This window comes from Hypanus sabinus, chromosome 11 (genome assembly GCF_030144855.1).
Source record: "Hypanus sabinus isolate sHypSab1 chromosome 11, sHypSab1.hap1, whole genome shotgun sequence".
In the NCBI taxonomy this organism is placed as follows: Eukaryota; Metazoa; Chordata; class Chondrichthyes; order Myliobatiformes; family Dasyatidae; genus Hypanus; species Hypanus sabinus.
The window spans coordinates 51,715,518-51,742,072 of record NC_082716.1 but is presented as its reverse complement, the minus strand read 5'-3'; the positions used below and the strand labels follow the sequence as shown (position 1 = coordinate 51,742,072).

The window sequence follows — 26,555 nt, the reverse complement described above, 5'->3', positions numbered from 1 at the left end:
CTCTGTGTAAAAAAATTACCCCTGATGTCTCCCCTAAACTTCCCTCCCTTAATTTTGTACATATGCCCTCTGGTGTTTGCTATTGGTGCCCTGGGAAACAGGTACTGACTATCCACCCTATCTATGCCTCTCATAATCTTGTAGACCTCTATCAAGTCCCCTCTCATTCTTCTACACTCCAAAGAGAAAAGTCCCAGCTCTGCTAACCTTGCTTCATATGACTTGTTCTCCAAACCAGTCAACATCCTGGTAAATCTCCTCTGCACCCTCTCCATAGTTTCCACATCCTTCCTATAATGAGATGACCAGAATTGAACACAATACTCTAAGTGCAAAATCCATCCATTGTCTCCTATCCATTATCTAGCAAAAAAATGTTGCAACCTTTGCTGAGGCAATACATTGGGTATAGATCTTGAAATCTCATGTCTGGGAGCTTGAATAAAATAGTGAAATAATTGACATGGTTTCTGTAAGAGCTGTAACAAATTTAAGTGGAGACCTGGGGCTGGATCCACTCAGTACCACGTTTTGTAAATGACATAACCATTAGAAAATTAAAACAAATCTAACCATTGCAGGCTATTGCAAAGATGCTGACCAGAATCTTTGTACTTTTGCTATACAAGTCACCATTCTATTCATTTTTGCCTTTTAATCTCAGTGATGTCATTGGCAGAGTGTTGTTACGCTATCACAAAAGGAAGCTAACTTGTCCTTTCAAATTAAGTTGTTTTGAAAATTAACAGATGAGTATATAGAATCAATTATTTTCCATATTCACCTTTTCAGACATGAAAATATGGCAGTGTTGGTCGTACAAGTTAATTATGTATTGTCCACTATATTCAATTACTGTCATATTCCATTGTCTGTTTTATCATAATGAGCAATAATTCTGCCCATCTTGCTTCTCTAGGAGGAAGAAGGTGCTGCATTTCTTTAGTCATCATAATATTGCTCTTCAGGAATCTCCCAGGGCCCCTTGTTGAGATGCAAAACTAGAGTTAAGCCTCAGGTGTTAGGCTACCCTGTCAGCAGGCATGAAGTGTAATGTCTAATGAACCACGTACAATTATAGGCAATTGTGTAAATGGAATGGAGAACATTTCAGCCCTTGGGAAGTCTTCCCCTTAATTAAAAGCAGCTTGTTATCTTGGCAGAGTGGAGGAGGGTTAAGCCATTGCATTATTGGTTAAGTTGGATTGTTAACCGATATTGCGTATCACAAAATATGCACAAATCTGCAAATTGAGGTGCCTTCAACCCATATTAGGATCCTTCCTCCTAACATAATGCTTCATGAAGTGGAGCAGGATTGCAGAATTAGTTTCACAATAATATTTCCCTATTTCTTTCTCTGTCAAGTAAGACTCTATGCTGGGAATTAAACATTAAACATTTATACCGATTCAGACAGAGGAAGATGTTTACCAAAACATTTTTCTGGAAAAGAATAACTAATTTACTACGTTAATTAAAGATCATCCTGGTTCATATGCAATTTAATTTCTGTAGAATATTCTTATATTCTTCTGCAAGGAGACTAATTTAAATACAGTGACATCCCGCTCAGTTGATTCTACAAGAGGTGATGACCTTTTCAAGGCAGGCTCTTGGAATGTTCCTGGGGGATCTCTGAAATTTACAGCTCGTAACACAAGAGTCAGTCCGATTTACTGGAAGTCTGTGTTTACATAGCACAAAAAACACAGGTAGTAATTTTATCCCATCTGGCAGATAACAGGGAAAATGCTAGTTTAACTTTGCCTATTTTAATTCCGATTAATTTTAATACAAGTATATCTAAGAAAGGATGTGTTGGCATTGGAGATGGTCCAGAGGAATTTCACAAGAATGATCCTGGGAATAAAAGGGTTAAAGAATGATGTGCATTTGATGGCTCTGGGCCTGTACTCACTGGAGTTTAGAAGAATTTGGCAGGGGACAGTGTTTTTGGTGAAAGCCACACAATATTGAAAGGGCTAAAATAAAGTGAATATGGAGAGGATTTTGTGTGTGCTGTTTTGTAACAGCAGGGAGTCCAGTACCAGAGGGCACAGCCTCAGAATACAGGGGTGTCCATTTAGAACAGAGATGAGGAAGAATTTATTTAGCCAGAGCGTGGTGTCTTTGAAGAACACATTGCCCTGGACTGCTGTGAAGTTCAAGACATTGGGTGTATTTTAAGCAGAGATCGATAAGGTTCTTGATTGGTAAGGGGCATCAAAGCTTGTGGGGAATATATAAGAGGATGGGGTTGGGAGAGGTAATATATCAGTCATAAGCAAATTGCAGACAAAACTTGATGGGATGAATGGCCTAATTTTGTTACTATGCTGTATGGTCATAGAGTAACACAGCAGCTTATCTTTCTGGAGATTTAATAGATAGACAGCATGCTCAGAAAGTGCTCAGGGCACTTAACGCAGCAGTTAGGAAGTGATGTTGCATTTGTACAAGATGCCAGTGAGAGTTCACTTGGAGTATTAGACCATAACACTAGAGGACATAGGGGGAGAGTTGGGCCATTTAGCCCATTGGGCTTCTCCTTTATTCCATCATGGCTGATTTGTTATCCCTCTCAACCCCATTCTCCTATCTTCTCCCCGTAACCTTTGACATCCAGGGCTGTGTGCTCAGTCCACTGCTGTTCACTCTGCTGACCCACGAATGTGCTGCAACACACAGCTCAAACCACATTATCAAGTTCGCCGATGACATGACTGTGGTGGGTCTCGTCAGCAAGAACGACGAGTCAGCTTACAGAGAGGAGGTACAGCGGCTAACGGACTGGTGCAGAGCCAACAACCTATCTCTTAATGTGAACAAAACAAAAGAGATGGTTGTTGACTTCAGGAGGGCACAGAGCGACCACTCCCCACTGAACATCGACGGCTCCTCGGTAGAGTTCGTAAAGAGCACCAAATTTCTTGGTGTTCACGTGGCGGAGAATCTCACCTGGTCCCTCAAGACCAGCTCCATAGCAAATAAAGCCCAGCAGCGTCTCTACTTTCTGCAAGGCTGAGGAAAGTCCATGTCCCACCCCCCATCCTCATCACATTCTACAGGGGTTGTATTGAGAGCGTCCTGAGCAGCTGCATCACTTGCCTACTTCGGAAATTGCACCATCTTGGATCACAAGACCCTGACTGGATAGTGAGATCAGCTGAGAAGATCATCAGGGTCTCTCTTCCTGTCATCATGGACATTAACACTACGCGCTGCATCCGCAAAGCAAACAGCATTATGAAGGACCCCATGCACCCCTCATACGATCTCTTCTCCCTCCTGCCGTCTGGGAAAAGGCTCTGAAGCATTCGGGCTCTCACAACCAGACTATGTAACAGTTTCTTCCCCCAAGCTATCAGACTTCTCAATACCCATAGCTGGACTGACAGCTTGCTCGATTGTCCTGTTTATTATTTATTGTAATGCCTGCTCTGTTTTTGTGCACTTTATGCAGTCCAGTGTTGGTCTGTAGTCTAGTGTAGCTTTCTCTGTGTTGTTTTTTTTACGTAGTTCAGTCTAGTTTTTGTACTGTGTCATGTAATACCATGGTCCTGAAAAATGTTGTCTCATTTTTACTATGTACTGTATCAGTAGTTCTGGTCAAAATGACAATAAAAGTGACTTGACTTGACTTGACTTGGTCCTCACAAATCAAGAACCTATCAACCTCCAAGGCAGGTCAAATATGATGGCAGAATATAGTATTAATGGTAAGACACTTGGCAGTGAGGATGCTCAGAGGAATCTTGGGGTCCGAGTCCATAGGACACTCAAAGCTGCTATACAGGTTGATTCTGTGGTTAAGAAAGCATGCGTTGCATTGGTCTTCATCAACCATGGGATTGAGTTCAAGAGCCGAGAGGTAATGTTGCAGCTATATAGGACCCTGGTCAGACCCCACTTGGAGTACTGTGCTCAGTTCTGGTCACCGCACTACAGGAAGGATGTGGAAACTATAGAAAGGGTGCAGAGGAGATTTACAATGATTGGGAACCATGCTTTATGAAAATATATGTATTGTGCTGTAGGTTTTCTATGTTTCTATTACATATTAAAATTAAACAAAGTTGAAAAGCTTTTACTGATGCTTGTTTACTTGCTCAGCTGATTAGTTCAAAATTGCCCCTATCCTTCATGAATAGATAAAGCTGTGCACAGCTAATATACAACACAGCATTCCTGAAATGCATCAACAAGACAGAAGATTGGTTCAAACTTGTTAAAAAAAAACAGATTTGGTTCATTCAGATTTCACTAACAAACATATTCAAGATACAAAACTACAGATGATAAAATTTGGAGAAAAACAATCTGCTGACGCACCTCACTGGTTGAGCAGCATTTGTGGAGGGGAATTGTTAACGTGAAGGCTCTCAAGCTAAATTGTCGACAATTCTTTTCTCCTCTACAAATACTGCTCAACCTGCTGAGTTCCAACTGTTTGTTTGTATGCCAATATATTACTTTTGTGCTCTTTCTGGTGTAACAAAGGAAGTGAAAATATCTGTTATTTGTTAAATGTAGTGATTCTTTCAAATTCAGTATAATGCTCATCATCTGCATTTAGGTTATGAATAATCAAACAGTATAAATAAAGCTTCATAGTCTGAACTTCAGCTACACAAAACATTTGTTTTGTTAAAGATTGAAGCTGATTTATGATGCTGAAACATGTAATTTAAAAAAAATTGTGACTATATAAATCGAAACAGAAAAACTCACTTTATCCCAATCAGACTGTGTTCTCCACAACTTCATCTCATATGCCCAGTATATTCCCAAATTCCTTTCTTTTTCAAGCAACCATCTATCTAACATTGACTTGGTGTCAGCTCCATACTGGGTGGAACATCTTCACTTGGTTTTGGTCAAAATCTGAGTTACTATCATTCATCAGTGTCATTTCAGTTTCAATTAATCATTTACTGCAAATAGTCTATTTCTATCTGTAAAAGTTTCCTACCATGGTTTTATAAACTTCTGTCCAATCACACTCTTGTCTCATGTTCCTACATCCAACTTTCAACCCCAGTTGCTTTCTCCAATTCTCTTAATTCATTTCACTTCTTTAGAACTTCAAGTCCACACAATACTTTCATTATTCCCTCTTGAATCTCTTCACGCTTTTGTTACACTGATCTTTCCTCATTCAAAACAGACTTAGATATATAAAATTTATTTACTTCAAAATTTTGGAAAGTTATGTGTGAAACACAAACTAGGACCTGCCTTGGATGCAAAACAAAGAGCATGGCCGTACTCTATGATATCTTGAATTACTTGACATTTCAGGAGAACCGTAAATTAAATACTACACAAATAGAACTTACTTTGTTAGTTGCTTTTTTTGTATTGTACATTGCCGAACATTTTATGGAGAGACTTACATCATAAGACATGCTGGTTACACTGGTATTACAATTGCAAAGTAGGTGCAAGGGTGTTCAATGGAAGATTTCTTGAAAGGGAAAAGGAGTGAGAGGAGGGCCCCAGCTAACTGCTGTGGCATTAAATAAACTCTGGACAGGATTTCTCCCAATTCTCTGCTGGAGTTGAAGGAGAATAAAATCCTTTAAAAAGTTCTTGATGAAAATGTACCCAATATGAAGCCTCCAGAAAAATAATTCCATCACTCTGTGAGTGTGTGAGTCACGGGTTACATATACATCACAGAGACAAATCACAATTCTTTCTGAAGAGTATTAGCCTAGAATCAGGATTGTCATTGCATAAAAGTGATTTTACCCAGATGAGATTGTGCTGGCTATCATTTTCAAGTGAAATTGTGCCAATCAGGAAATTGATTCAGGAATAAATGATTCACCCTTATACAACTAACGGTGTCACCAGCCACTGTATGTTTCTTCCCTGGTGAGCGTAAATTGAAACTTTTGAGTTTGATCTTTAACCTTCACTGAGCAACCACAACAAGAATCAGGAGCACTTCACACAGAAATCTCCTGTGAGACGTCAATGGAATGAATTCCAATCTGATGTCGAAATCTTGGTGTTTTGTCAGCTTTTTTGCCCTGCTCAGAATTTCTGAAAACTAATCACTGTTTGTTGATTGCAGGCTTTATTTATACGATGCACATGCTGTGATCTCTGCCTTATTGATCACCCTGCACCTCACATTGGGGCAAGGCTATTCACAGATTAGGACTCAGCTGGGAAAGACTACTCCATGGCCACACACACATGCCACCACCACATTTTCCCTCAACTCCATGGCTACCTTTTATGTAGCTGTACTACAGCTGCCTTGGGGAGATCTGACATTGTTCTCAGAGATCAGTGTAGCAAAACCATGGGAGCGGGAAGCTTTTCATTCAGTTCCTGTTGGGAACAACAGTCCTCATTTTAATGTATAATTCTTTATATAAATTGGCACTACACCAGCTGTGGTATATTTTTTGCCTATCTTCATCATAATATTTTTTGCATGGGATTTCATTGGGTTCTAGTGCATTTTGCAGTGAGTTTTAAAGGGTGAAATCCAATTTCTAGGCAACTGTGCTGAACTTCCTTGCTTTATCAATTATAACAAAGTGTATGACATATTCAAAAAAATAATCTAGTGTTAACTTTGTTTTTATTAGAAGTATTTCTGTTTGCAGAAGCTAGGTGGACATTACTACTGCAGGAAAGAAACCAATGGTGACGAAACATTCTGTACATCCTCTTATAGTAAACTATTCACAAGTAAAACCGACAAATGTCACCACCAAGCAACACACAGAAAATGCTGGAGGAACTCAGCAGGACAGGTAGCATCTATGGAAAAGGGTTTGGATTGCATTTTGGGCCGAAACCCTTCATCAGGACTGGAGAAAAAAGAAGCTGAGGAGCCAGAGTCAGGAGGAGGAGTGGTGGAGGGGAGAGGAGTAAGAAACACAAGGTGATATGTGAAGCCAGCATGTGGTGGGGGAAGACGGGTGACGTAAAGAGCTAGGAAGCAGATTGGTGAAAGAAATACAGGGCTGGAGAAGGGGAAATCTGATACTAGAGGACAGAAGAAAGAAAAGGAGGAGGAACACCAGAGGGAGGTGATGGGCAGGTATGGAGATAAGGTGAGGGAGGGAAAGGAGAATGGGGAATGGTGAAGGGGGGGGGGGTCATTACTGGAAGTTTGAGAAATCAATGTTCATGCCTTCAGGTTGGAGGCTGGCCAGGCAGAATATAATGTGCTGCTACTCCATCCTGAGTGTGGCCTCATCACGGCAGTAGAGGACGCCATGGACAGACATGCCAGAATAGGAATGGGAAGTGGAGTTTAAATGGGTGCCCACTGGGAGATCCCTTCTCTTTCTGGTGGATAGAGCACAGGTGCTCAGCAAAGCAGGCTCCTAATCTATGTCAGGTCTCACCAATATACAGGAGGCCACATCAGGAGCACTGGATACATTAGATGATCCCAACAGATTCACCTCACCTGGAAGGCCTGCTAGGGGCCCTGAATGGTAGTGAAGGAGGAGGTGTAGGAGCAGGTGTAGCTCTTGTTCCACTTGCAAGGATAAGTGCCAAGAGGGAGATCATTGGGGAGCGACAAATGGACAGGGGTGTTGCATAGGGAGCCGAAAGTTGGGAGGGGGGAGGAATGGAGGGCGAGGGAAAGTTGTGCTTGGTAGTGGGATCCCATTGGAGGTGCCGGAAGTTACTGACTACCACACCAGCCTCCACATCCAACACATAATTCTCTGCAACTTCCACCATCTCCAACGGGATCTCACCACCAAGCACATCTCCCCCCCCCCCCCCCACCGCCCACCTTCTGCTTTCTGCAGGGATCACTCCCTATGTGACTCCCTTGTACATTCATCTCGCCACACTGGTCTCCCTCCTAGCACTTATCCTTGCAAGTGGAACAAGTGCTGCACCCGCCCCTACACCTCCTCCCTCACTACCATTCAGGGCCCCAAACAGTCCTTCCAGGTGAGGCAACATTCACCATTATGTCTTGTGGTCATCTACCATATCCAGTGCTCCCAGTGTGGCCTCCTGTATATCGGTGAGACCTGATGTAAATTGGGTGACCACTTCACTGGGCACCAATGCTCCATCTGCCAGAAAAAGTAGAATTTCCCAGTGGCCACACATTTTAATTCCACTTCCCATTCCCATTCTGACATGTCAGTCCATGGCCTCCTCTATTGTCGTGATGAGGCCATACTCAGGTTAGAGGAGCAACACTTTATATTTTGTCTGGTTAGCCTCCAACCTGATGGCATGAACATCGTTTTCTCAAACCAGCAATGCCTCCACCCCACTTCACCATTCTCCATTCCCTTTCCCCTTTCTCACCTTATCTCCTTGCCTGCCCATCACCTCCCCCTGGTGCTCCTTCCCCCTCTTCTTTCTTCCATGGGTTTTTGTCCTCTCCTATCAGATTCCCCCTTCTCCAGCCCTGTGTCTCTTTCACCAGCTCTTTACTTCACCCCACTCCCCACCTTCAGGTTTCACCTTTCATCTTGTGTTTCTTCCTCCCCTCCCCTCACTTTCTTACTCTGACTCATCATCTTTTTATCTCCCATCCTGAGAAAGGGTCTTGGCCTGAAACATTGACTATACCCTTTTCTATAGTTGCTGCCTCTTCCCGTTGAGTTCCTCCAGCATTTTGTGTGTGTTGGTTGGATTTCCAGCATCTACAGATTTTCTCTTGTTTGTGATTGGATCACCACCAAAGAGTAGTGTTTGGTTATTCAGAGATTAATATCACTAATTATTGTCATAAAGCATGCACGATGAAATTGGTGAAATGTCACTGCTTAAGAATTGTTAGGGTTCATTCTAGCGATAATCTGAAAATCTGGTGGCTTGTAGCCTGAGGGCATTGACATCTAGCAGTACAGACCAGCAGAGGGCTGAGCACTCAACCCTGGGGAGGGCTAATGCTCAGCATGATGGAACTAGCCAACAATCTGTTGGAGGAATCTTTAATTTATCCAGTACTGTATTCCAGACAAGCGCTTTTGAGGTAGAGCTGTATATCATTGCATTTGTATGAAAAGCTGATGATGCCAAGAGCCAGTTTGTAAATGAAAACTGGCAAGTGTAAAGAAGAATCTTTGGGATAATTGGAAAGCAGGATAGAAGCAATAGTAAAGGTCAAAACTGACTAGGACTGAATAGATAAAGGATCCAGGTGAATGCAAGAGCACCTAATGGATGATGGCAGAAGGTCTCTGAGGGAGGAAGGTGTTGTCAATCATGTCAAAAGTTATCTTAACTTTGTCCCAAACTCAAAAGATGCCACTAACAGCTTTAATAAAAGTTATTTTAGTTCTGTAATGGAAGAAGAAATTCAAACAAAATACTGAAGATTCTAAAATCGAGTCAAGAAACAATCTACTGGACAAACACAACAGGTTGAGCAGCATCAATCGTGGGAAAGGAGTTACTGTCATTTTAGCTAAGACCTTGCATCAGGTCCACTTGAGATTCAAACAGTGTTTGATGAAAGATAACTTGAATTTGGAGATGGTTAATTAGTAGAGAAATTTGATGAGGCAGGTTGTTGGCACTTCATCAGAGACCTGAATTGCCTGTTGTAGGTAGTGCAATGCTCTAAAGCATTCAAAAGAACAAGTATTACTGCTGCCTGGTGGACTGTGAGTTCTGTGCCAGTGCACAGAAGGCAGCAGTAAATTTCTTCTCAATTTGTCCTCCCCAAGATCTGAGAAGCATTCCATGTTTCCATCTTTTCAATATCAACTTAGAGGGTAGTGTGGTCTCACAGATATTCAGTGTAAGGTCCAATCTCTTCATTATGTCATTGAGTTGAAACTGACAGTCCTTGCTTTGTCTGCCAATAGAAAAATCTAAAGAAAGCTAAATATGCCAAGCCAATTTCTCCACTTAACTAAAATTCTCTGGCTTTGAAAATATTCTCATGACCTTCAATGCACTAGATCAGGTACTTCCACATCCTTCCTGCAACATGGTGAGCAGAACTGTACTCTTATTTTCTTGCTGTTCTTGAACTGGCGTTTTGTAGTCTAGTTATGATCTCCCCACTCATGTATGGTATTCTTAAGAGATTAAAGAGGAAAGCAGGTTATCTGAAATTGGAGAATTCTATGCTCATCCATTGGGTTGTGTACTACTGAGGTAGGATTAGATATGAGATACTCTTCCTCTAGTTTGCTCTGGCAGAGAAGAGTTTGAGGACACATAAGTGGCTTTGGGAAACGGGAGAGGAGTTGAAATAGCTGGCAAGTGGAAGCTTAAGATAACCATTGTTGACAGGGTACATGTTCTTGGCAAATTAGTCCAGGCTATGCTCTCTTCTCACTGCTGCCAACAGGAGGAAAGGTACAGGAGCCTCAGGACCTGCAGCACCAAGCTTAGGAACAGATATTACCCCTCAATCATCAGGCTTTTCAACCAGAGGTGATAACTTCACTCAACTTCACTTACCCCATCACTGAACTGTTCCCGTAAGCTATGGACTCAATTTCAAGGATTCTTCATCTTATGTTCTTGTTATTTCTTGCTTATTTATCAGAATCAGAATCAGGTTTATTATCACTGGCATGTGACATGAACTTCTGATCCCTCTATGAGGATTGGTATGTGTTCCTTTGTTTTACCCTTCCTGAAGTCCACAGTCAACTCTTTCATCTTACTGACGTTGAGTGCCAGGTTGTTGCTGTGGCACCACTCCACTAATTAGCATATCTCACTCCTGTACGCCCTCTCATCACCACCTGAGATTCTACCAGCAATGGATGTATTGTCAGCAAATTTGTAGATAGTATTTGAGCTATGCCTAACCACACAATCATGTGTCAGAGTAGAACAGTGGGTTAAGCACACACTTCTGAGGTCTGCCAGTGTTGATCGTCAGTGAGGAGGATAAGTTATCATCAATCTGCATACATTGTGGTCTTCCAGTTGGGAAGTCAAGGATCCAATTGCAGAGGGAGGTACAGAGGCCCGGGTTCTGCAACTTCTCAATCAGGATTGTGGGAATGATGGTATTAAATGCTACAGTCAATGAACAGCATCCTGACATAGGTGTTTGTGGTCTAAAGCGTGTAGCAAGCCATTGAGATTGTGTCTGCCATTGACCTATTGTGGTGATAGGCAAATTGTAATGGGTCCAGGTCCTTGCTGAGGCAGGAGTTCAGTCTAGTCATGACAAACTTCTCAAAGCATTTTATCACTGTCAATGTGAGTGCTACCGGGTGATAGTCATTAAGGCAGCCCACTTTATTCTTAGGCACTGGTATAATTGTTGCCTTTTTGACTTGTGGGAATTTCTGCCCATAGCAGTGAGAGGTTGAAAATGTTCTTGAACACTCCTGCCAGTTGGTTGGCACAGGTCTACAGAGCCTTACCAGGTACTCCATTGGGATCTTCCACCTTGCAAGGGTTCAGTCTCTTTAAAGACAGCCTAACCTTGGCCTCTGAGACAGAGATCACAGGGTCATCAGGTGCAGGAGGGATCCTCACAGCTGTAGTTGTATTCTCCCTTTCAAAGCAGGTATAGAAGGTGTTGAGTTCATCTGGTAGTGAAGCGTGAAGCATCACCGCCATTCACACTATTGGGTTTTGCTTTGTCGGAAGTAATGTCTTGCAGATCCTTCTAGAGTTGTCGTGCATTCAATGTCACCTCCAACCTCGTTCAAAATTCTCTTCATCCTTGAAATAGCCCTTCGCAAATCATACCTGGTTTTCTGGTATAGGTCTGGGTTGCCAGACTTGAATGCACAGATCTAGCCTTCAGCAAATGACGTACCTCCTGGTTCATCCACAGTTTTTGGTTTGGGAATGTACAGTAAGACTTTGTAGGCATATACTCACCCACACAGGTTTTAATTGAAGTTGATAACAACTGCAGCATACTCATCCAGGTTCGAAGATGAATCCTTGAAGACAGACCAGTCCACCGATTCAAAGCAGTCCTGTAGGCACTCCTGTGCTTCCCTTGTCCATACTACCTTGATCCTCACTACTGATGCTGCAGTCTTCAGTCTCTGCCTGTACTCAGGGAGTAGAAGTACAGCCAGTTGATCAGACTTCCCAAAGTGAGGGCATGGAATAGCACAGTAGGCATTCTTGATGGTGCTGTAGCAATGGTCTAGTGTGTTGTTTCCTCTGGTATTGCAAGTGATCTGTTGATGGTAATTGGTTAGTGATTTTTTTTCAGACTGGCCTGATTAAAATTTCCCAAAATGATGGTGAAGGCAAAGGGTGTACTGTTTCATGCATGTTGATCCCATTGCTCAGATCATCTGAATCCTGATTGACATTGACCTGAGGTAAACTGCTACCAAAATGACCCCAGAGAACTCCTGTGGTAGGTAAAAGGACAGAACTTTACTGCTAGATGTTCCAGGTCTGCTGAACAGAATTGGGACAGCACTGATATGTTTGTGCACCAGGAAGAGTTGATCATGAGGCAGACTCCTCCACCTCTGCTTTTATTAGTATTGTTACTACTATTTATTTTTCCTCTTGCTTTTTGTATTTGCAAAGTTTGTGTTATCTTTACATTTGTTGTTGTCTGCCCTATTGATGGTGATCTTTCATTTTATTGTGTTTCTTGTATTTACTGTGATTGCCCACAAGAAAGGGAATCTCAGGGTTGTATATGGTGACATGTACACACTTTGATCATAACTTTATTTTGAATTTGTGTCTGATCTCCTGATGTAGCGGAGGCCACACTGAGCACACCAAATGCAATAGGTGATATAGAGTGCAGCCCATGTGAATTTCTGCCCTGAAAAGGCTGTTTAAGTCCATGAATAGTGACGAGGGGCATTGTGTGACGAGTGTGTAGGGGCATTGATACATCTCCTTCAATTGTAGAGGAGAGTGCCAGTGGACAGGAAGGGGTGGGTGGAGAGCAACAAATGTACTAGTGAGTCATAAAGAGGATGGTCCCTTTCAAAAGCAGAAGGGAGTTAGGAGGGGACACTTCCTGAAGTAGGGCTCAGCATGAAACGTCAACTGACCTGCTGAGTTCCTCTAACAACTTGTATGTGTTACTCTGTAGATAGGCAGGGAGGTGAGATTGTGTTGCAGCTAGCAAAAAAGTCTAAGAATTATGGACTGGATGCAGATGCAGGGTGAATGGAACTCTATCACTGATCCATCTGGGATGAAGTGGGATGACAACAGAAGTATGAGAGATGGTAAAGGGAATGTTGCAGAGAGAAAGCCTTCTCCAGCATTTCCTCCATAAACCAAGACCAGTTCCACCAAAGAACACAAGTCTGCCACAAGTCAGGCATCATCTTGATAAAACACTTTTCCTTCATTCTCTCTGGAATTAGGTCCAATCTCCCTACCTATTCTCAGCAAGATTGATTGCTATGTTTCAAGGTAGATCATCATTACCTTCTCAATAATAATTAAAGAACAACAATGTACCGTACAGCCTACAGTATAATAAGGGACTACTTTATATTTTAGTAACACGACACTGAATGTGCTATTAGGCACGTATTGATCTGTACGTGTATGCCGAGTTCGGTTTCTGCCAGTAAAGAACCACGAACATTAGCTCCCATCTCCAGTGTTTTTATTAATAGCATTGTTGTGTAACCAGGCCACATACACAACAGACAATAATACTATTTCGCTAGGAGAACTCAGACACACTTAGAACTACTTAGCAACCCCAATCTATTTTATGTGCTCACATACTCAACATTGACTTGAACCTACAACCTCTTAGCACAGAATGGTACAAGTTGAGAAGTGAAAAGATATTCCTTCAACAACAATGTGCCCCCAGCAACATTTCTTCTCACTTCCAGCTGCAGGGGTATTTTGTTTTTGTAGACAACATAGCAGTTCATTTTATTAAAATAAAGGTAAATATAATCTGTAATTTATAATTATTGAGCAATTTATGAATTATTGGTTTTGCATGTTGATGGTAATACTTAAGTAAAAATTAATTTTGCCCAATTCATTTTTCCCGCATCAAAATGTAAACAGAAACCAATATCTGACCAAAATAAATGTCTCAAAAGAAAAAAATAACCTTTTTAATTACATACTATTAACAGAACTGTGTTGCTCTTATTCAAACTGAGGACAAAAATAGAATATTATTAACTATGATGTTTAGCAAATAGAATATGGTCAATGAAGATCTATGTGCAATTGACGGCATTAAAATGCAGTAACTTGCTTCACCCATATTTGGCTTCAAATGCACTATGGTAACTGCTTGTTCAACGTTCATATTCATCTTGCAAAAGGGTTAGGCCCCTGTGGTGAATGCTGGGAGATTTCTAGAATTAAGCACATACAGGCCTACCAATTATGTTATGCTGGCCTGTACATATTTCCTTTGTACCAGAAGAAGCCTCAGGATTGTAAATGAGTTGTGGTGACTATACTTGCCTTTTATACATCTTGCCAGTGAAGAGATTTCTATTTTGGGTTGCATCATCAGTATCAAACCAGGGCTGGGAACTACAATCGACACAAGATGGACATGTTTTCCTGAATAGAGCAGACATGCTGCCTGTAAATGGAACACTTAAATCCACTTTAAAAATAATCACCTGTACCTCATACCCTGAGGATAATGCATAACTTAGTAGAAGGAGCTGTCATCTTCAAGGAATGGGGAAAGGGAGCAGAGATCCATTTGTGCTAGTACTATTGTCTATACATTGTTGCCTGGCCAAGGTGAAGTCTCTGTGAGTAATGACGTGGACAATTACCCACTGCAAAAAAAAAACAGAAATGTGTAATTATAAAGTCTTATAAAATGACACTTTAATGTCATTTAGTTGGAATAGCTGCCTGAGTTCACCTTTCAAGCATTTGTATATCAATTTGCGATCAATTCCAATGAGATCAAGGAGCTACGTATATACAGTGGAGCCAGTTTAATAGCATTGAACACTTTGGAATAAGGTTCAGCTGTGGTTTCATTGTAAATCATTACTGATGAGTACAGTTAAACTGCAAGCCTGAAATAACCTCCTGTTAGAAATGTTCATATTTGATGCATTTCAAAATCATTTTGGTATTGAACAACCATACCCTTTAAAAATATGAACTCTTAGGCTCCAGTGACCGATATAAGGTATGACCAGCACAGAGGGCTTACCTTCACCATAGGGATTGCAATGGTTTTAGATGAGTTAACCACTACTTTTTGAAGGGCACTTAGGAACAGGCAATAAGTATTGGCCTTGCCAGTGACATGCAGATCATAGAAAATAGATTTAGGGGGGAAAATCCCTGTGGAAAAGCTACCCTGTTTTAAAATAACACATCACTTTACCTTGGATTCACTCCTCAGTGTGTAAGAAGGCATTAAGGTTTGAGAAGAACTCCTCATTGCCACTCAATCCTTACCCCCTCTGAACACACTGTCCTCCATTCCCTCTGCAGCAATCCCAACCTTACTATCAAACCTGACGATGAAGAGAATGCTGTTGTAGTATGGTGGACTGACCTCTACTTTACTGAGGCCAGGCCGTATCTCTCAGATACCTCGTCTTACCTACCCCTTGAAAAGGTCCCCACTCCAGACCATCAAAAAATTGCCTCCAACACCATCACTAACCTCATCAACTCTGGAGAACTCCTGGCCACTGTCACCAAACTCATAACTCCCTGACCCTACACTATTTGCTTCTACCTCCTACCCAAGATCCACTAACTTGACCAGCCCATTATCTCTGCCTGTTCCTGCCCCACTGAACTCGTGTCTGCATACCTTGACTCTATTCTATCCTCCTTGGTTCAGTCCTTCCCTACCTACATCCACAACACTTCATGTGCTCTTGATCTCCTCAACACATTTCAATTCTTTGGCCCTGAATGCCTCTTTTTCACCGCAGATGTCCAGTGTCTATACACTTCTATTCCACATGAAGAAGGCATTAAAGCTCTCTGCTTCTTTTTCGAGAAAAGATCCAGCCAGTTTCCCTCCTCCATCTAGTCCTCAAACTCAACAATTTCCCTTCAGTTCCTCACACTTTCTCCAGACTCAAGGGGTAGCCGTGGGCACTTGCATGGACCCCACCAATGCCTGTGTTTTTGCTGGCTACATAGAACAGTCCATGTTCCAACCCTTCCCTGATAATGCACCCCAACTCTTCCTGTGCAACATTGCCGACTGCATTGATGCTGCTTCATACACTCATGCTGAGCTTGTCAATTTCATCAACTTTCCCTCCAACCCTGCCCTTAAATTCACTTGGTCCATTTCAGACACCTCTCTTCCCTTTCTCGATCTGTCTCCATCTCTGAAGCCAAACTGTCTGCCAACATCTTTTATACGAGAATTCCTAAAGCGTGGTTTTCAGCAAAAAATTCTGCAAACAGACATGTTGACCTCAATCCTATTTATGAGCGGATGTACACAAAATTCCAGACGACAACACACAAAGTTTGACACTCAGCCAATCAGCGATGAGATTTCCTCCTCACATCACAAATGAATTTCCAAAATGGCGTAGAAAGTCATTTACGTCAAATGAGATAAGAAGACAGCTGAGTAAAAAGTAATAAAGACTAAGCTGTCAGAGGGCACATCACAATCAACAGCTCAATAATAATCTCTCATCACATGAAGACAAAACTTTTTCAAGTAAAATGCCAAGATTGGAGAACAACTCAACCCAACTATCTTTGGTAAACCTACTGATTCCTTTGGCTATCTTGACTATATGTCCCCTGACCCTGTCTTCTTTTAAAAAATGCTACTCCCTTTACTTATTCCTTCATCTCCACCACATCTGTTCCATGGACATGGCTTTCCTTTCCAGGATATCGGAAGTGTCTTCCTTCTTCAAAGAACAGGTTTTATCTTCCTCCACCATTGATACTACCCTCACCCACATCTCCTCCATTTCCCAGATATCCACGCTCACCACATTTTCCCACCGCCTTAACAGGGATAGAATTCCTCTTGTCCTCACCTACCACCCTAGGAGCCTTTGCGTGCAACTCATCATTTTCTACAACTTCTGACATCTCGAATAGGATCGTGTCATCAAAGACAGTTTTACCTCCTTCCTACACTCAGCTTTCCGCAGGGATTTGTTCCTCCATGATGCTCTTGTCCATTCATCCCTCGCACTAATCACCCTCTTGGCACTTAGCCCTGCAATCAACAGAAGTGCTACACCTGCACACATACCTCCCTTACCTCCATTCAGGGCTCTAAACTGTCGTTCCAGGCGAGGGAAAAATTTGCCTGTAAATCTGTTGTATCTGGTGCTCCTCTACATTGGCATAAATTGGGGGATTGCTTTGCCAAGCAACTCCACTCCGCTCCAACCACCAAAAGCGGAATTTCCAACCGGTCAACCTTTTTAATTCTTATCCCTATTCCTGTTCCAACATGGGCTTCCCCTAGGTAACCTCCAACCTGAACATTGATTTCTCCTTCTGCTAAAAAAAATCTTTCCTCCCCATTTGCTCTGATAAGATCATAAGTCACAGGAGCAGAATTAGGCCGTTCAGCTCATCGAGTCTGCTCCGCTATTCCATCATAGCTGTTCCTGAATTTCACTCAACCCCATACTCCTGCCTTCTCATCATTTCCTTTGATGCCCTGACTGATCAGGAAATTATCTACTTCTGTCTTGAACATACCCATGAACTTCGCCTCAAAAGCATTCCACAGACTTACTACTCTCTGGCTAAAAAAAACCTCCTTACCTCTGTTCTAAAGGGTCATTTCTCAATTTTGTGCCCTCTGGTTCTGGATAACCCCACCAAACCTCATCCTCTGCATATCAACCCTATCTGGTCCTTTCAACATTTGGTAGGTTTCAATGAGATACTCCCACATTCTTCTAAATTCCAGTGAGTACAGGCCCAAAGCTGCCAAATGTTCCTTATATGTTGACACCTTCATTCCCAGAATCATCATCGTGAACCTCCTCTGGACTCTCTCCAATGACAGCACATCCTTTCCAAGATACGGAGCCCAAAACTGTTGATATTACTCTAAGTGTGGTCTGATTAGTGTCTTATAAAGGCTCAGCATTATCTTCCTGCTTTTATATTCTATTCCCCTTGAAATAAATGTCAACATTGCATTTTCCTTCTTTACCACAGACTCAACCTGTAAATAAACCTTCTGGGAATCTTCCACAAAGTCTCCTAAGTCCCTCTGCACCTCTGATGTTTGAATCTTCTCCCGATTTAGTTAACAGTCCACACTATTATTCCTTTTACCAACATGTATTATTGTACATTTCCCAACACTGTATTCCATCTTTTCTACCCATCTTTCCAATTTATTTAAGCCCTGCTGCAATCACAGTACTTCGTCAGCATTACCTACACCTACCCCTCCACCTATCTTCATATCATCCACAAACTTTGCCACAAAGCCATCAATTCCGTCATCTAAATCATTGACAAACAATGTGAAAAGCAGAGGTGGAGCAGACTTGATGGGCCAAATGGCCTAATTCTGCTCCTGTACCTTATGGTCTTATCGTATCTTATGGTCCCAATACTGACCCCCTAAAGAACACCACCAGTCACCGGCAGCCAACCAGAAAAGGCCCCTTTTTTCACACTCACTGCCTCCTGCCTGACAACCATTTCGCTATCTATGCCAGTATCTTTCCTGTAACGCCATAGGATTTTATCTTGTTAAGCAGCCTCAGGTGTGGCTCCTTATCAAACGCCTTCTGAAAATCCGAGTAAATGACACCCACTGCCTCTCCTTTGTACCCCTGCTTGTCACTTTGTCAAGAAAGATGTCCCTTTACAGAAATTACACTGACTTTGATTTATTTTATCATTAGTCTCCAACTACCTCAAAACCTCATCCTTGATAATAATCTCCAACACATTCCCAGCCACTGAGGTTAGGCTAACTGGCCAATAATTTCCTTTCTTTTGCCTTCCTCACTTCTTAAAGAGTGAAGTGACATCTTCTTCTAGTCCCCACTCTGGCCTTTTACCTCTTCTCCTCACCTGCCTAGCAAATCTCCCCGGTGCCCCTCCTCCTTTTCTTTCTCCCCGGTCCACTCTCCTCTCCTATCAGACTCCTTCTTCTCCACTCTTTACCCACCTGTCACCTTCAGCTAGCCATCCTTCTCCTCCCCGCCCCCGCCCCCACTCTTTTATTCTGGCTTCTTTCCCTCTTCCTTTCCAGTCCTGATAAATGCTCTGGGACCAAACCATTGACTGTTTATTCAGTTCCAAAAATGCTGCCTGACCTGTTAATTTGAGTTCCTCTAGCATTTTGTGTGTGCTGCCCTCAATTTATCTTGCCATTTAGCTTCATGGCAGGTAGGCTTCCACTAGACTTGAATTAAGAAAGCTTTTAAAAATACACTAACTACACATAACACACACACAAATGCTGGAGGAACTCAGCAGGCTAGGCATTATCTATGAAAAGAAGTATAGCGGATATTCGAGCTGAGACCCTTTATCAGGATTGGAGAAAAAACGATGAGGAGACAGAGTCAGATAGTGGGGCAGGGGAGCAAGAAACACGAGGTGATAGGTGAAACCGGGAGGTGGGGGGTGTGGAAGAGGGGTGAAGTAAAGAGCTGGGAAGTTGATTGGTGAAAGAGATACAAGTGTTGGAGTCTATTATTAAAGATGAGGTTTTGAGGTAGTTGGAGACTAATGATAAAATAAGTCAAAGTCAGCATAAGGGAAATCTAGTAGGAGAGGAGAGAAGGCAATGCAAGAAAGCAAAGGGGAAGAAGCACCGGACAGAAATGATGGGTAGTTATGGGTAGGGTAGGAGTGGGAAAAGGGTTTCACCTATCACCTTGTGTTTCTTCCTCCCCCTCTTGCCCACCCCATAACTCTGACTTCTCATCTTTTTTTTCTCCAGTCCTAATGAAGAGTCTCAACACAGAACATCGACTCTTTTCCACAGATGCTGCCTGGCCTTCTGAGTTCCTCCAGTACTTTGTGTGTGGAGCTTGGAGTTCCAGCATCTGCAGATTTTCTCTTCTTTGTGACTATCTTCACATATGTACTTTTTCTTGATTTTATCTCAGGAGAGAGAACAATCTGAATAAATTGTTGCCAGATTCAATGGCAAATGTAGTGACCTGTCAGGAAGCGCTAAAGCAGTCCTGTGAAAACTTTTCTGATGAGCTTTTCTCTCTCCTCCACCCACGAATGTGAAAATGCCTGGACAATCCTCATTGTTGTTACCTAGCAAATCAGCACTGTTAGAGCCAGTATCAGCATCAAATTCAGAAACGCTTCATAGCTGTGGGGTATATTGTTCTGCAGTAAAGTCTAAATTAATGTGTATTTGGAATAAAAATTAAAATGATATAATTAACACTGCCTGAAATGATAATAATAAATACCTGCACTTATAATATAGACAAAGAAATGTTTTGGGTTTGCACTACCTATGAACTTAACTTAAAAGATTGCAAATCATCTTAAGAGACTGCAAATGAGAACTTCATTTCAAAAGATGGGAATATCTTCCAACATTTCCCAATCTGGGAATTCCTAAATGGTGGCTCAGATGCAGTGCATGCTGGTAACTGCAGTTTGTGATTTTAACACGATGCACTAAGTGAGCACCAAAACAAATCAATAGCTAGGCATTATTCAACCTTTAAACAGGTACAATATTAAATTTCCAGGAAACTATCAACTTTATATTAAAGACAACAAAAATAATAATGGGAAGATTATCAGTAAAACCCAAAATTACAACTTTTTTATTCAAGATTGTTTAATTTCATTTCCAGTGTACGAGTGTAAAGGAGAATGGTAAAATTGTTATTCCAGATCAGATGCAGCACGAAAAAGCACAATAATAGAAAGAACACTACAATAAAATAGATAGCTTATATACATAGATTGATTGCATGTCCATAAAGTGAATCTAGGCACAGGAGTGTCTGTTCATGAGGTGACTGACAGGAAATGATAAAGTCGAGCTGCTTGGGGGTGTGGGGGTAGGGTTTAGTGGGTAGAGGTGGTAATCAGACTTGCTACTTCTTGTGGAAACTAGCTATTTTTGAGTCTGGTCATCTTGACATGGATGCTGCATAGCCTCCTTCCTAGTGGAAGTGGGACAAACAGTCCATGAGCAGGGAGGGTGGGATCCCTAATGAAAAGATTGGCCTTTTTTCCAGCACTTTTCTATATATATGTCCATGATGATGGCCAGGCTGGTAGTGATGGATTGGGTGGTTTTGACTAACTGTTGCACAGCCTTCCTGTCGCCACAGTGCAGTTTCTGTAACATGCAGTGATGCATCCTGTTAGGAGACCCATAGAATGATGTGAGTATAGATGCATATAGTGCAGCTTTTTTCAGCCTCCTCAAAGAATAGAGGCGTTGGTGAGCTTTCCTGATTGTGTAGGATGTGGTCAGGGACCACGAGAGGTTGTGTGAGATGTGCACTCCCAGGAGTTTGTAGTTTCCCTGTGTATACAAATTGCAGTAGTTTTGGCATTATATTACATTAGTGTCTAAATCTATTCACACAACCCACAATTTGAAAAGGTTCTTTATTAATTCCTATGAATGGAAATTGAAAGAATGTTTTTAGTTTCAGAGATATAGCGCGGAGAAGGCCCTTCTGGCCCTTCAACCCGTGTCGCCCTGGCAACCCCAGTTTAACCCGAACCTAGTTCATGAAACAATTTACAATGACCAGTTAACCTCCAATCAATAGTAATTGGAGCTGTGCAGCATGTTGCTATTTCAATGACGTCTCACAGTCATGCTCAGGAAATTGGCTTCAGTACATTCGGAACTACAAATACCAACTTATTCCTCGCAACCTAAACGTACAATTTAACCAAGGCAATTTTCTGTTTTCATTTTAATCCAACATTGACCAAGGACACTTGCAAAAACATACATCTTTAACTTCCTAACAAAGACCACGGTGAACTCTATCAGTCACATCTGCATCAAGCCTGTCTGTTGGTGTGATTGTCATTTCACAAATCAACTGCATATCCTCAAAGGGATCAACTGTGAATTCCAGGCAAGCAAGTTAACCAACAGCAACAATTCTTCTTCCCAGGGATTTCCTGAACTTCAATGACTTTCTTTTTTAGAATACTCTCAAAAGAAATGAGCAGACCTTGCACTGGGCTAATCCTTCAGATGAACCAATTCATCCAGCATCATAGTACATCAAATAATATGAAAGAAAACGGCTTTGCAATCTATGCAGCATGCCAGGCTCTATCATTTCAAAGAGCTGTTTGGTTTCTGAAAACATTATGAGTGATGAATAAAATAAAATTAATGCAGATTTTTAAATTAATATTTTCCATTAAAATTTTTGTCACTGTTTAAGTCAGTTCTCAAGCAAATGTGTTGGAAAGGTAAAACACTCTGAGATAAATTGACAAAGAGAAAGTGTATTAAGATTCATGTTACTCAGCAAAATGGACTTACAGATACAATTTTTCCTGTCCTGGGGCAGCTCTGTGGGGGCCTTGTAATAAAACATATGAAAACATGTAGTGGTCATGAACAGACTGCACATACCACTATCCAAAGAACCAAATGGCTGGAGTGAAGATTAGGGAAGAAAGCAAAAAGCTGACATAATATAATCATTTCGTTCCTCCCTACGTTGATGATAAAAATCTATTCAGAAACTTGATGGTAAACACCTATTTACTATCTATCCCAAACCTTGCCATCTCTGTTGAGAAATAAAGCAATGCAGGCATAGACTATTTTCTAAATGGGGTGAAAATTTTAAAAAAAAGTCTAGGGTGCAATGGGGTTTGGGAGTCCTTGTGCAAGATTCCCTAAAGGTTAACTTGCAGGTTGGCTTGGTGGTGAGAAAGGACTAGAATGTGAGAGCAAGGATGTAATATTGAGGCTTTATAGGCATTGGTCAGGCCACACTTGTAGATTTCTGGGCCCCTTATCTATGAAAAGATGTGCTTGCATTGGAGACGGTGCAGGAATGTAAGGATGGAGTGATGGAGGACCTTCTTTAGCACTCGCCTTTAGCTGCTTCTGCACTGTTTAATCAACCTGCACATGCTGGGATCTGAAGGCAGAATGGCAGAGGGGGAAGAGTAGCGTAAATTTAGATGTTTGCATTGTCCGCTGATTCTAAATCAGTAAAGGCTGTTGGACAAACAGAAAATGTGATGTTGAAGGAAGATTAATCATGGGGCTGGTTTCAGTTTTTCCTGCTAGCCATATTCTCACAATAGACTTTCCAATATGACCCATACAATCCCCCCCATGTCGGAATGAAGATATTGCTGTGTTTCCCCCTAGAGTTCCTTTTACAGGCCCTGGCTTTCTACCATTTCATCCTGCAAGAAAGGATAAAGCAATTGTTGATGCAAACTGTTTGGGTGATTTGACTGCCAAATGGTAGAGCATGTAAATTTTAAGATCTGGTATGAAGCTTCTAGTGGTGATAAGTACGTGAAGCTAAGGTAATTTGTGTAATATAAACCCTGACTAATTGATATTTAGCAGACGAGGGATGAAGGTAAAATGAACTGCAGCTCGGTGTGCAGTTAGCAAGATACAACATTTGAATATGTACTAACAGACTTTGAGCACACGTGTGAACTCACTGAATATTTGCAGAACCGCATCTAAGCCCTTGGCATTGAGCTTGACAGGAAGCTTCCCTTATGTCTCTGAGGCCACAGAGTTGAAAATTGATCTCATGCATCTAAACTACACGCACAATGTAGTCATTAGCACAGAATTAATCCTGCTTCCACAATTTGCTCCACTGAAGTCGATAGAACCAAATGATAGGAGCAGAGAACAAAGGACATCCACTACCATCTTGCACAGTTAGCACTAGCGAGAGGAAAAAAAACAGATTGGAGATTTTCCTGGACTAATGTGGATACAGGAGTGCTCCCTAACTTTACACTGCTTCTGCCAAGGCCTCCAGTGCAAAGTCTAAATGCTCAGCACACTTTCTCTGATATGCTGTTTACTTCATTAAAGTTTCCAAGATCAGATTCATCCAGTGTTACTGTTACAGCCACAACGCGGTAAAGAAGGCAGCTTGTTTTCAGTAACAGAGGTCAACTTAAACTTGTGCTAATCTCACTCAGGTAGTCCATTGTCAATCATGAAATAGTCACAGACTGTGGCATCAGATTGCACAAATAACTGATATCTACTCATACTTTCACAGTCTAGTTGTCAAAAAACTATTTAGCAGTGGACGCGAATAAAGAGCTGAAGTATAAAGGTAAAGTGAGGGTGTTACTCTGGACATTTATCTGAATGTGGCATCAATGGGCCCTGGTAAAACTGAAGTCACTGAGCATCGAGCAAAAAACACTCCAATAGCTGGAGTCGTATGTTGCCCACAGGGGAGTGTTTTTGGTTGTTGGAGATCAGTTATCCCTGCCGCAGGTTCAGGAAATCCTCAAGGTAGTGTCCCAGGCCCTATCACCTTCACCTGCTTTGTCAGTGATCTGTTTTCCAACATAGTGGCAGAAGTGAGAAAACTCTCTGACAATAGCAGCGTGTTCACTTTCATTTGTAGCTCCTGAGCAAGAGATGCTGCCTGTGCCTGCACATGACACACCCTGCATAACAGGCATCGGAGAAGAACAAATTCCTTGCCACTTAATAACTAGTGAGATACAGTGAAGTGCTGACTCACAGTCACAGTTTGCTGGCACTAGCTGGAACTGTTATGAGAATCAAGATTCAAGATTGTTTAATGTAATTTCCAGTACACAAGGGTAAAGCAGAACAAAGTTTTTGTCAATCTTAACATCAGTATCAAGCACAGGGCAGTGGCGCTGTCATGTTCACTAAGGATGGAAGCTAGAAATCCACCTACACACACCCTGCACCTTCATCAAAGTGAAAACTAGATTAAATATATAATTTCACCTTATTTTTCTTTTAAATATGTACTGAAGATGTGGCAATAAACAGTGAATTGCAGTTTATGTCTCAGTTATATTGTTGACAGTAACTCACTTTGGAACATAAATTACACCACATGAAGCTCCCTTTTACATTTTATTTACCATATTAAGCAGCATTGATAAATGATCTATTTCATGGTTTAAGAATATTCAGGTCACAATACAGACTGGCACACAGCCAGCACTTTTCTTTCTCTTTCTATTTACAGCATTCTTAGATGAGAATTACAAGGTGTTGATAATTATCAGTTCAAACAATCAACTTTGCTTTCACGTAAATTTTAGGAACAGAGTCAGCCAACCAGTGAGTGAGAATCAATATGTTGATTAACTTAAACAGGCATTGGGAAAATTTTGCATTGGAAATGTTATGAAAATTCAGCAAGATCAAACTAAATATGAGTTGTCTAGTCATAGACTGATTTAGTTGCTTTATCCAATGGATTGGGGAGTTGGGGTGGGGGTGGGGGTGCGGGGTCCTCTGTGCTCTTTGTGAAATCAAGACTCCTTTGTGAAAAGCCTTCATAAAAAATGCATTATATTCAGTGCAAAGAGCAAATTACCCCCATGATTACTATGCCTCATTGAAGAAAAATAATATACCTTTTATATTTATTTACAAACTTTCTACAATTACTTAGTGTTTTTGTGTGCACAGCTCTTGTCCAGTTTAGTCAGAGTTTAGCTGTGCTATAATGGCAAGATTGTAAGAAAGATATTTTATTTTTGGCTCACAATAATTATTATTGGCTCACAGTAATGCATTGTTGATTATTTTGGGACGCTGTGGTAAAATATTCTTAAAAGTATACTCTAATCATTTGATTTTTTAAAAAATCTGGTATCTTAAACAAAGAGCATTTTTTTTCAAACTTGACCTAACCAGAGATTGGTTCACTTTGGGGTGGAAAACTTTAAACTACTTGCTGTGATGACCTCATTTGCAATGAAGTTACATCAGTAAGATGCAAATTCACATATCACACTGTCACATGTTAAGAAACTGACCTAAATAGTTTTCCCAACAGTTTTACATTGACTGCTATGGTCCTTTAAAAAATAGTACAAAATCTTTGTAGAGATGTATGAATATTTTTGAAATATGTGCATACAGTACACTTCAAAGAAAATACTACATAAGAAAATTGTGACCTTTTCATATAATTATATCCAAAGTGCAAAAAATGTACAATGTTCTTGTTTATTAAAAAAGCTATAATGATTTTTATGCTGTTGCAAAATATACATTAGGAAACATAGAAGTAAAGTGGGTTGATCCAGAATAATGCCTGTGGAGAAGAAATTCAACTCAACAAAATATACAATTGAATGTAAACACTGACCTGAATAAAATAAACTGTCACCTGAATTTCTTTGCATCTGATGTTACATTCAGGATGACTGCACCACCGAACAAACTCATTTTTGTGAGATATGCTTGTCACCCACTCGTGCTATCTCCCTCTTGCTAGCCAGTGTGTTGCATGAACCATCTCACTCGTTCACGGAACACCGCCAGAGTCTGAGCACGCTTTCTGTTCCATGTGATGTTGCCAGGTTACCTCTCCCAAGAGGGGAGTGAAAGACTAGGTCGAAGTGACCAATCGAGCAAGAGTTCAAAGTTCATCTTTCAAATGTAGAGAATAAAATCAAAGGCCAGTATTCATTATGAGCCAAATCATTATGTGCCAGTTAAG

The 26,555-nt window shown here is 41.3% G+C and overlaps 1 protein-coding gene across 1 annotated transcript in view; it reads right to left on the bottom strand.

Annotated features, from left to right (window-relative positions):
* dab1a (DAB adaptor protein 1a) overlaps nt 1-26,324 on the bottom strand; it is a 360,974-nt gene extending 334,650 nt beyond the window's left edge. The window contains exon 1 of the mRNA XM_059983518.1: nt 26,202-26,324. The gene's annotated coding sequence lies outside the window, so the exon portion shown is untranslated. The remainder of the gene's footprint in view (nt 1-26,201) is intronic.
* Nucleotides 26,325-26,555: the final 231 nt, after the last annotated feature.